The following is an 11,390-nucleotide window of genomic DNA, read 5'->3' as shown; positions in this document are numbered from 1 at the left end:
TATTCATCACTCTGCCTAAGGGCACTCTATTCATACAGACTAAACATTACCCACAATGGGAATTAATATAAATTCACACCCTAGCATAATCCACCTTAATCTTGACACACAATTTCTGCAGTCTGTTTGTTCACATGAATGTAGAAAGTCCTGCGTGCTTGAACGTGGGAGGAATCAAGCAACCAGAAAGTTTCTTAGTTCAGAGCTCTAAACCTCTGTTAATCCATACTCTGACCCAAAATCTTTCCCTCTAGGTTTCTCCCAGGACCCATGTATCAATGCTGTGTGAGTCAGGCTTTCTTATTAGTTTGTTTCTGAGCTCTGTGCCACTGTTTCTCTTGATCTCACACAAACACAATGCTCAGCATTGCCCCTCCATTTCTATTTTGGGATGGAGGCATGATTTTCTTTTGCTGTATATTCCAACTACCTGTTTCCATAAAAGAATTTAATGATCTCTCACAACTATCCTGCATAAAGGGTGGTTCCTAGATCCACCAGTCTCAGTGAGATTGAGACCAGATCTACAACAGGCTATATGTAGTTTAATGCAATAATTTCAATTTTTGTTATGTATATTCTGCCCAAAAGTTAAAATCATAGAAAATTAGGTTGGAAGGGACCCCAGAAGGTTATCTAATCCAACCCCCTGCTTAAAGCAGGATCATCCCCAACTAGATCATCCCAGCCAAAGCTTTGTCTAGCCGGGTCTTAAAAAGCTCCAAGGATGGAGAGTCCATAATCTTTCTGGGTAACCTGTTCCACTGTTACTACCCTCCTTGTGAGATATTTCTCCCCAGTATCTAACCTAAACTTCCCTTGCTGCAGCTTAAGATCATTGCTCCTTGTTCTGTCATCTGCCATCACCGAGAACAGTTTAATTCCATCCTCTTTCGAACTGCCCTTCAGGTAGTTGAAGGCTGATATCAAATCCCCTCTGTCTCCTCTTCTGTAGACTAAATAATCCCAGTTCCCTCAGCTTGACCTCATAAGTCATGTGCCCCAGCCCCCTCACCATTTTTGTTGCCCTCCACTGTACTCTCTCAAATTTGGCCACATCCTTTCTGTAGTGGGGGCCCAAAACTAAACACAGTGCTCCAGATGTGGTCTCCCCAGTGCTGAATAGAGGGGAATAATCACTTCCCTTGACCTGCTAGCAACAGTCCTACCAATGCAGCCCAGTATGCCATTAGCCTCTTGGCAACAAGGGCATACCATTGTTTCATATTCAGTGTATCGTCCACTGTAACCCCCAGGTCCTTTTCGGTAGAGCTGCTGCCCAGCAAGTCAGCCCCCAGCCTGTACTGGTGCACTCATCCTTGCTGAACCTCATAAGATTCCTTCTGGCCCAGTTCTCCAATTTGTCTAGGTCACTCTGAATCCTAGCCCTACCCTCCAGCATATTTACTACTCCCCTCTGCTTGGTGTCATCTGCACATCTGTTGAGGGTGTACTCCATCTTCCAGGTCACTGATAAAGATGTACACTTTTTCATAAAGAAGGTAATATATTGGGAGATGACCTGTAATAGTGAATGAGGCAGGAGTCTTCTCTGTGTAGGCCTGAAGACCTTATAGTGAAAGCTTATTGGACTGAGAATTTTGTTAGTAGTTTTTGTGCTGTGGGACTTGCCATAAACTAGTTTGTCAGCATATTGCTTATGAATGTGCACGTAACTCTATCAGGAGAAGAATGTGGTTATGTCATTAAGGAAATGGCATACTGTATACATTTTCAGTCATTTGTTATATTTTTCCAAAACTTTGCAGACTTGAAAAACATATTCCTCAACAAACACTCAACTCTTATGCCTCTTCTTTTGTTCTTTGCTCTTCACGCCTCCTGATTGACCCTTTGTCCCACATCTCTGCCTGAGTATCTAATTACTCTGTATCTAATTAGACTTCTCTGAAGCTTGATTTTTTTAAGTTTGCTTTTTGTGGGAACAGTACAAAGCACTCCTCCCCAAAATACAGGAATCCTAATTATCAAGGTTTAAAAACTCCACTCCGCACAGCAGGTGGGACGCTTGCCTGGATGAATGCCATCAACTTCTGCAGTTTTCATTAAAAGAAGAACTCTCCTGTGGCTTATTTGGAACTGTTCTGCAATAGCTTATGCATACTGTATGTTGACCTCGTTACCGGGGTGTTTACTGAATGAATATGCTATTTTAATTTAATGGGGGACTGTCAGGAAAAAAATAAGCAGGAAGGGAGTGAATAGGTCAAGATAAGCTGTTTGTCAGAAGTGTGTTAGGGACAATACCAGCATATGTAACTTTGATGATCCATGCACACACAGATGATCAAAAGAATTATAGCAAGGGTTTAAAAAATATCTTTCCCTCTCTGTTTCCCAGGGTGGAGGTGTTTGGGGTACCCTAGTGCAGATGCTTGAAGAATTTTGGCCAACCTAGTTTACAATCATAGAGTGATATAAGTGAAGAAATTGGTGTTTTAGGGCACCTATACATGTGACGGACCTCTGTTCTGATGCATGCTAATTAGCATACTTTGGAGCAGACTCTATTAATCGAGTCTGCTGTGAGTCTGCATATTAGTGCGCTCCAGCAGTGTCCGCCTCACATGCATTTAGCATCCCCATCTTTCAAAATGGCAGCAGGGGCACTTTAACTAAAGCCTGTCAAACTAAAGTTCATTAAACCACCCTGCCACCATTTTGAAGCATGGGATGCTAAATACACTTGACGCTGTGGGTGCTTTAATTAGAGCGGCTCTGAGAGCCGCTCTAATTAAAGCGCACCCTGCCTCCACCTTGGTGTATGTGTATAGATGCCCTTAAATTCCAAAAATTACTGAAATGTATGGTCTACAGAAACAAGATGTGGCAGGAAAAATGTTATTTTTTTCTTAATGTTCATTCTGGATGTCACTCCCTCACTGTTTTTATTGTATGAGGTTCTGGACTACCTCTTACAGATACTACCATTACAGAACAGCAAAATAATTAAAAAAAAATATTGTTCACTTTTTTATTAAAGGACAATATAAATAAAACAAAATAAATACTAAACAGTTAATTCACTTAATCCCTCTTATACACCTTTCTGCAGAGAGCTAGTACTCAGGTTAGACCAGGGGTGGGCAAAATACAGTGGTGGGTGGGTGGGAGTGAAGCAGCAGCTAGGCAGGAGTGCAGGGCCCATGCCAATGCCACTGGGCTAGAACTATAGGGGGCCCAGGCAGGGTGGTAAGAGCGCGGAGCCTGGGCCAGTGGGGACTCAGGGTCTGCCTAGGTCTACCATGCAGGGCTCTCCAGGACTCGCATGAAGTTCCTAGGTTTTCCGCCCAAGCCGCATGCCTCCAGAGGAGCCCTGCATGATGGAGCTGGCGGCCTGGGCTTGCTCACTGCCACGCACAGGTCATGGGAAATGATAGGGAGCTTCACACTGTGGAGCTGAGCCAGCTCTGCCCCTCTCCCTGCCTTCCTGGCTGAGCCCCATGACTTGCACTGCCATCTTTATTGCCTGAGGCTCCCCCTGCAAGTGTGAGGCTCAGGTGTATGAGACCCACAGAGTGGAGCCAGTGGCCTGGCCACATACAGTCCTGGGGCTTGCCAGGCAGCTCTGCCTGCCACGGGCCATGAGTGCCCTGAGTGCCTGGCAGCAGGGACTGTGTGCAGTGGGGGAGCATGTTTGTAGGGGGGGCCCCACATGCACATCACACCATACACATGCACCCCCACGCACACCCCATAGCCACACCCCAAAGCCACCCTCCCCCTCCACACACACACAGCCCCCCACAGACCCCATCACCACATCCCTTCACACCCCACACTTCCATACACACATCCACACCCTCCCTCATACACACACACCCATAGTCCCCACAAACCCCATACCCACCTACCCACACCCCCCACACACACCCACACCTACCCATGCACCCCCATAAACTCCACACATTCCTCACACCTTCCCCCACATCCACATCCACACACACCCACAAACATACACCTACAGTCCCCCACAAAACCTATATCTACCCATCCATAACCTCTCCACATCCCTCCCATAATATATAAGAGTAAGACTTCATTTTGGGCTATTATGCAATCGCCTCTACATATGCTACACAAACACACACAAATAAGGATAAAAAATATTTTTAAAAATAAAATTAAAATACATAATAATAGATGTTTGATTTTTATTATATAATTTGGGGGTTTTTTCAGTTCCATGATGGCAATCCCCCTTCCCAAAAGGAGAACTTCTAGGGGCAAGAGTAAGGACTTCCAGTAGCAAAATTCAGCAGTTAGGGGTGGCACTTGTGGTCCTAAGATGGTGACCAGGGAGCAGGGCACCTGTCAATGGGGGGCAGGGAAAGGGGTACCCTTGTGGCTCTTGACAGCTCACTAAAACTTATTAAGCAGTCCTCTAATCAAAATGATTGCCCACCACTGTGTTAGACCTTTGGCAGAAGCTTGCTTTTGACAGGGATGGTCTTTTGTAGAAAAGCGAAGGCTAAGGCGTATTGTTTTCAAAATTAGTTTAGTCATGTCTTACTGCATTGTACATAACCACAGCAGTTTATAGGAGGGCAAAATACATTTATTTTAGGTAGGTGAATCCTGTTTGGTTTACTATGAATAACCCAAACAGTTTATAAATGGGCAAATCATTAATAAAGCTTATCTAAATGTATGTCTTTACTGCTATTTAGGTTGACTTGGAGATTGTCCTAACCAAACCTGAGTCATGCAAGCTACTCTTCCACTATCTATATCTCATTGTAGGCCACATCAAAGCCATGTACACTATGCTGCTTATTTTTCAAGTAGGTCACTTAAGATCCCAGTTATCTCAGATTCATTTGTATTATGCAAAATAGGGTCCTTTTAGGAATCAGTTGGTGGATTACTTATCTTTCCTGTGTTTGTTTTTACTTATGGACAGCAGAGAAAGGAAGTACGATGTATTATGCTAAAGAGCTAGGTAGACAGAAACAGGGTTTTATGGGATTTCTAAGGAGACTTCCTGTGCTTGATCCCTGAAGCACACAAATCAATGTCAAATATATTATAGAATGATAGAGTCATAGAAAATTAGGGTTGGAAGGGACCTCAGGAGGTCATCTAGTCCAACCTCCTGCTCAAAACAGGACCATCCTCAACTATATCATCCCAGCCAAGGCTTTGTCTCCCTGAATCTTAAAAACCTCCAAGGATGGCGATTCCACAATCTCTTTGGGTAATCTGCTTTACTACCCTCGTAGTGAGAGAGTTTTTCCTAATATCTAACTTAAACTTCCCTTGATCTACCTTTAGACTATTGCTCCTTGTTCTGTCATCTGCCACCACTGAGAACAGTGTAGGTCCATTCTCTCTGGGGTGGGAACCAGCCTTCAGGTTGTTGAAGGCTGCTATCAAATCGCAACTTAGTCTTCCTTTCTTCAGACTAAATAAGCCCAGTTCCCTCAGCCTCTGTTTGTAAGTCATGTGTCCCACTCCTGTAGTCATTTTTGTTGCCTTCCACTGGACTCTTTCCAATTTGTCCACATCCTTTCTATAGTGGGGGGCCCAAAACTGGACACAGTACTCCAGATGTGACCACCCAAGTGCCAAATAGAGGGAAATAATCATGTCTCTTGATCTACTGGTAACACTTCTACTAATACAGCCCAGTATGCCATTAGATTTTTTTTAGCAATAAGTGCACACTGTTGGCTTATTCAGCTTGTTGTCCACTATAAACCCTAGGTCCTTTTCTACAGAGCTGCTGCTTTTCCAGCAAGTTCCCAGCCTATACCTATGCATGGGGTTGTTCCATCCTGTTGCAGGACTTGGCACTTCTCCTTATTGAACTTCAAGAGATTTCTTTTAGTCCAGTCCTTCAATTTGTCTAGGTCACTCTGAATGTTAGCCCTACTCTCCAACATATTTACTATTCCCCGCCCCCTGCTAGTTTGGTGTCATCTGCAAACTTGCTGAGGGTGCACTCCATCTCATCTTCCAGATCACTGATGAAGATTTTGAACACAACTAGCCCCAGGACCAACCCCTCAGGCACTCCATTTGATACCAGCTGCCAACTAGACAGCAAGCCATTTATTATTACCTGAGCCTGACAATTGAGCCAGTTTTCTATTGACCTTACAGTCCATTTATCCAACCTGTACTAACTTGCTTTCAAGCATGTTGTGGGGAACCAAATCAAAAGCATTGCTAAAGTCAAGGTATATCACATCTACTGCTCTTCTCACATCTACAGTGCAGTCATTTTGTCATAGAAGGCAATCTGGTTGGTCAGGCATGACTTGCTCTTGGTGAATTCATGCTGACTATTCCTAATCAACCTCTTCTCCTCTGAGTGCTTAAAAATGGATACCTTGAGGACCTGTTCCATGATTTTTCCAGGGACTGAGGTGAGACTGACCAGTCTGTAGTTCCTTGGATGTTCCTTCCCTTTCTTCATGATGGATACTATATTTGCCCTTTTCCAATCATCCAGGACCTTTCTTGGTCTCCATGAAGTTTTAAAGATAATGTCAAGTGGCTCTGCAATCACATCAGCTAACTCCCTCAGCACCCTTGTGTGCATTGCATCCAGACACATGGGCTTGTACATGTTCAACTTTTCTAAATAGTCCCTAACCAGGTACTTTGCCACTGTTGGCTGCATACCTTCTCCCCAAACTGTGCTGGTGGGTGCAGTAGTCTGGGAGCAGCTGCCCTTGCCTGTGAAGATTGAGGTAAAAGTTACTGAGTACTTCAGCCTTTTCCACATCATTTGTCACTAGGATGCCTCCCTCATTCAGTAAGGGACCCAAACTTTCCCTGATCTTCCTCTTGTTGCTGACATACTTGTAGAAACCCTTCTTGTTACCTTGCATACCCCTTGCTAGCTGCAACTCCAAATGCACTTTTGCCTTCCTGATGTCATCCCTGCCTGAGCAATATTCTTATACTCTTCCCTAGTCTTTTGTCCAAGTTTCCATTTCTTGTTAATTTCCTTTTTGTGTTTATGTTCATTGAAGAGTTCCCTGATAAGTCAAGCTGATCTTCTGACATACTTGCTAGTCTTCCTACTCTTCATGATGGTTCCTTCCTGCACCCTTAGTTAGGTTTCTTTAAAATACAACCAGCTGTCCTGGATTCCTTTCCCTCCTCAGACTGGCCTCCCAGGGGATCCTGCCCATCAGTTCCCTGAGTGAGTCAAAGCCTGCTTTTCTGAAGTCCAGCATCCTTACTCTGCTGCTCTCCTTTCTTCCTTTTGTCAGGATCCTGAACTAAATCATCTCATGGTCACTTCTGCCCAAATTGCCATCAAGTTCCATATCTCCCACCAATTCTTCCCTGTTTGTGAGGAGCAGGTCCTACCTGGCCTCTTCAACACTTACACAAGAGAGTTGTCTCCAACACTCCAAAATGTCCTGGATTGCCTGTGCACTGCTGTATTGTCCTCCCAGCAGATGTCAGGGTGATTGAAGTCCCCACTGAGAACTTGGACCTATGATATGGAAACTTCTGCTAACTGTATTGAAGAACCTGTGTGGGTTTTAGTAAGGTTGATGGGGTCAACCTTATATTAAGATTAGCAGAGTTTTCATGGGCAGAGTGGACTGCCACAGTCAGGATTTTGAACTTATGGGTTTGCAGTGTAAATGGTTGGTGGATGTAGCTGAGTCTCCTAAAACCAAAGGTATGTAAAAGAAGCCATCCAAGGAACTGTCTTGATAAAGGCAAATTAGTGAATATTTAAAAGATTTTTTCAAAATCATTATTTGCCTCTCATGAAGTTAGCTTCTCCAAGTATGACTAGTCTTAACCATTTGTGCATGACAATTTTTTCTGATACTATTTTAAATTGCAATAGCATTTCACTATCCCAGTAAAACATTTACAAATAAATGCAATTCCTTGGCAGACATTTAGCACCCTCCTTTCACGGTTGATGTGGACATCTTGGTGAAGTCATTATTTTGCACAAATGGTGCTGTACTGGAAGGCTTTTGGATGCTGTATGATGCTTCTTCGTTGTTTGTCATCCTGTTACCTTACTTTCAAGAGGTGAGTTGAACAGGTTGAAACCAGATAAGAGCTTTGAAGGGGTGCAGTTGAAACTGAGGGATGGGAACCATGTGAGCATGCTTCCTTAATTCAGAGATCTGTATAATCATCCTTTTTCATAATTTTACTTCAAGTGAAATGTATACTAAAAATGTATACTTGTGGGTATATACAGCCCACACCCAGTGCCGGGAAGGTTCATGCTGCTGCTGGCCCCAGTCAGCAGCAGCAGCCTCCTGTCATCTGGCAGGCAGATCGGGGCCTGCCTGCACCCCTAGGAGGGCTGCGGGGACTGTGCCGGACTCCTCCTGGGGGTGCGGGCCCCTGATCTACCTGCTGGATCCCAGGAGGCTGGTTCTGCTGCCTGGGGCCAGTGGCAGCACCAATCTTCCCAGCTCTGGGTGTGGGTTTTGCCCAGTGCCGGTCCAAGGCAGCAGCAGCAGCCTCCTGTCATCCACTAGGCAGATCAGGAGCCCGCACCCCTGGGAGGAGTCTGGCACAGCCCTGCAGCCCTCCTGGGGTTGCAGGCGGGCCCTCGATCTGCCTGCTGGATGACCTGCTGGCTGGGACCGGTGCTGGGTGCAGCCTGTGCCAAGCACCGGGAAGATTGGTGCTGCCTCTTGCTACAGCCGGCAGCAACAGCATACTGTCATCCGGCGCACAGATCCTGGGAGCTGAACCAGAATTCTTCCAGGGGACACGGCCCCTGGATCTGCACCGGATGACAGGAGTCTGTTGCTGCTAGCTGGGACCAGTGCTGAAGCCAAGTAAGCCCGGTTTCAAAACTCGAAATGTTTTGAGTGCCCTTGTTTCGTTTTGAAGCTGCTTCAAAGGCTTTTCTTTTGTTTCAGTTTCACTGTTTCGAGCTCGAAATGCATCGAAACATCTTCAAAACAAAACACCCAGTAAAATTTTGCACAGCCCAACATAGCACTACATAAAACTAATAAAATAAGACATGGGGGTGATACAGCAGAGTATAAATCTGAGACTTTTGTGCAGGACTTTTGTGCACAGACAGATCAGCTGTGTGGTGGAGGTGGGCCAGACGTGCACATTTCTACTGGGATCTTTTAGAGGATCTTTAGTGCATCCTGCAGCAATGGCAGCACCTGCATTACAGAGGGTGGAGTGTGCACTCTCAGAAGTCAGCCAGCTGGCTGAGGGAGCATGAGAGCTGGTCCAAGCATACCTTTCCCCTCCCCAGCTTGTTTGGGTAGCTTAGTTAACAACTGGCCTTAGTACTAAAGAAATTCTGAAGTCTGTGCTTGTTCTAGACAGCCCAATGGGATTAGAGGCTTCCTGTGTCCGTTTTTCTTGTTCTTCTATACATAACTGTCATATCGAGTGTAAGTTTCAGTCCAACAGATGATGAGTACCATCACAACAGGTTATGGGTGGCCAGGTCTGGGGCACTGAATGAATTTAGGAAGTCCTTCTGTTATGATACTGCATTTGTAAGGTTAGCAAGAGGTTTATGAGTGTTATTGGTGTGGGGAGCACATGCTGTAATGGCTGGGCTGCTTTCTATTATCTCACGAATTAAATAATCTACTTGAAATATTCCATGATGCTAGCTCATTGTGCTAATGGTGTATTTGTAACTACTGTTTTGTCACCTTTCCTTGCTTTTTGCAAGGAATACAAGATGTATGTGGGCTATTCAGGCACATATTTTGCATAAGTAAACGTGAAAGAGGATTGTATCTCAGATACAAGAAATGTTAATTGATTTGTTTAAATTCTCTCAAAGATCCTGCAGTTCATTAGCATAAACTGTTGCCACCAACTTTGGTAGGTGTTTTTTATAGACTGGAATCAGAAACTTACAGGGAAGCGACAGACTGAAATGATATATCGTAATAAATGCACAATTTGTGAACTGGTGAGTTTTCCCTGCTTTGTAATCTTGATCTGCATTCAGATGTTTTGTTTCAAACAGGAGAGGGCACTCACACCTCACTCTTATAGTGAATATCAAATTTGAAAAATGAAACACACTTACAATAGCAGCTACTCCTCTGTATATAATACTGGCATAGTTAGCCATACACTTATAGGCTGCCTAGGGATTTTGTTTTAAGAATGGCTTCAAATATTGGGAAATAGGTATAAAGACTGAAAAAGTTGCATTGGCTACTTAACTTCCTTTTTTATATTTAAGGATAGATCTCTTCACCAACTGAACTGTCAAATAATTTTTCTTGTTTTTGAAATTTAATTTTGGTTTGATCTACACAAAATAATGTGTGAGAAAGAAATAGGAATTATTCTGTTAGCATAACCACAATTCTGCATGTTGTCTGCTGACCTGCTGACTCTTGTTTAAAGGCAAATTAAACAGTCTCCAAGTTGACTGATACTTCTCTGAGCCAGCGGAGAGGTGTTTGGCAATGTCTATGGTCATTTTATTGTCTTTTTAAGTGTGTGAAAATGTGTGTGACATGTCTCTCCATTTGTGTAGCTGCCTGTGGTATATTTTCTTTAAACAGTTCCATTGTGGCTAAGAAACTTTCCCACAATTTCAGGTGGCTGTATAGCAAATGTCTGGTGTCTTCAACCTGCGATCATTCTGTTCCAAATGCAACTGCTCTCTTGATGTCCTGTGGGATGATTTCAGCAAGTACATCCATGCTGTTCCTATTTGTTGGTTTTAGACATCCTGCAATGCAATGGGAGCTGTCATTCAGTGTAGGATGCAGCTTCTTTGCATGAACTGGTCTTCCCCACACTGGAGATACATGTTGTTCTGCTAGGTAGGCTCAGGAAGGTCCTACAAATGCAGTGAATCTTAGTGTTGTTAGGTTGTCTCCTTGCTTGGAGTTTGCAAGCTTCCTAAGTATGTGGTGCTGAGCTTTTTGCTATTTTCCTTCTCCCTACATGCCTTGGTTATGTTATAAAATGTTGGGATGATGATTTATCCTAATTAAAACTAAAATACTAGTAAATTTTTAGTTAGGGTGAAATATATTGCTTTTCCCCTCTGAGAGACAGTTATCAGACGTTATTTAAAGATTTCCATGGAAATAATCAAGAGGGCAAATTTCAACCTTGCTTGCTGACTGGCAAAGTGGTTGAAGACTCCATGCTCTCTTTGTTCTTCTGCCACTGGATCTGTATAAGTAGGATATGCATTCATGCTTCCTTCAACAACTCCTTCCATGTTAATCTATCTGTGGCTTTATCGAGGGCCCTTTGTGGAGTGTAGCTGCTAAACAGCCAGTGCCGCAGCAAGCGGGGAAGGAGAGAGGAGTGACCGCCCCAGGTGCTGAAGCGAAGGGGCGCCAACAGGATCTGCCTGTCCTAGGGTGGGGCACAGGACAGAGATGTGAGTGGCTTGTTTTGGGGGGGGG

Source organism: Alligator sinensis, unplaced genomic scaffold (genome assembly GCF_000455745.1).
Source record: "Alligator sinensis unplaced genomic scaffold, ASM45574v1 scaffold55_1, whole genome shotgun sequence".
Classification (NCBI taxonomy): domain Eukaryota; kingdom Metazoa; phylum Chordata; order Crocodylia; family Alligatoridae; genus Alligator; species Alligator sinensis.
This window is presented reverse-complemented; position numbering follows the sequence as displayed.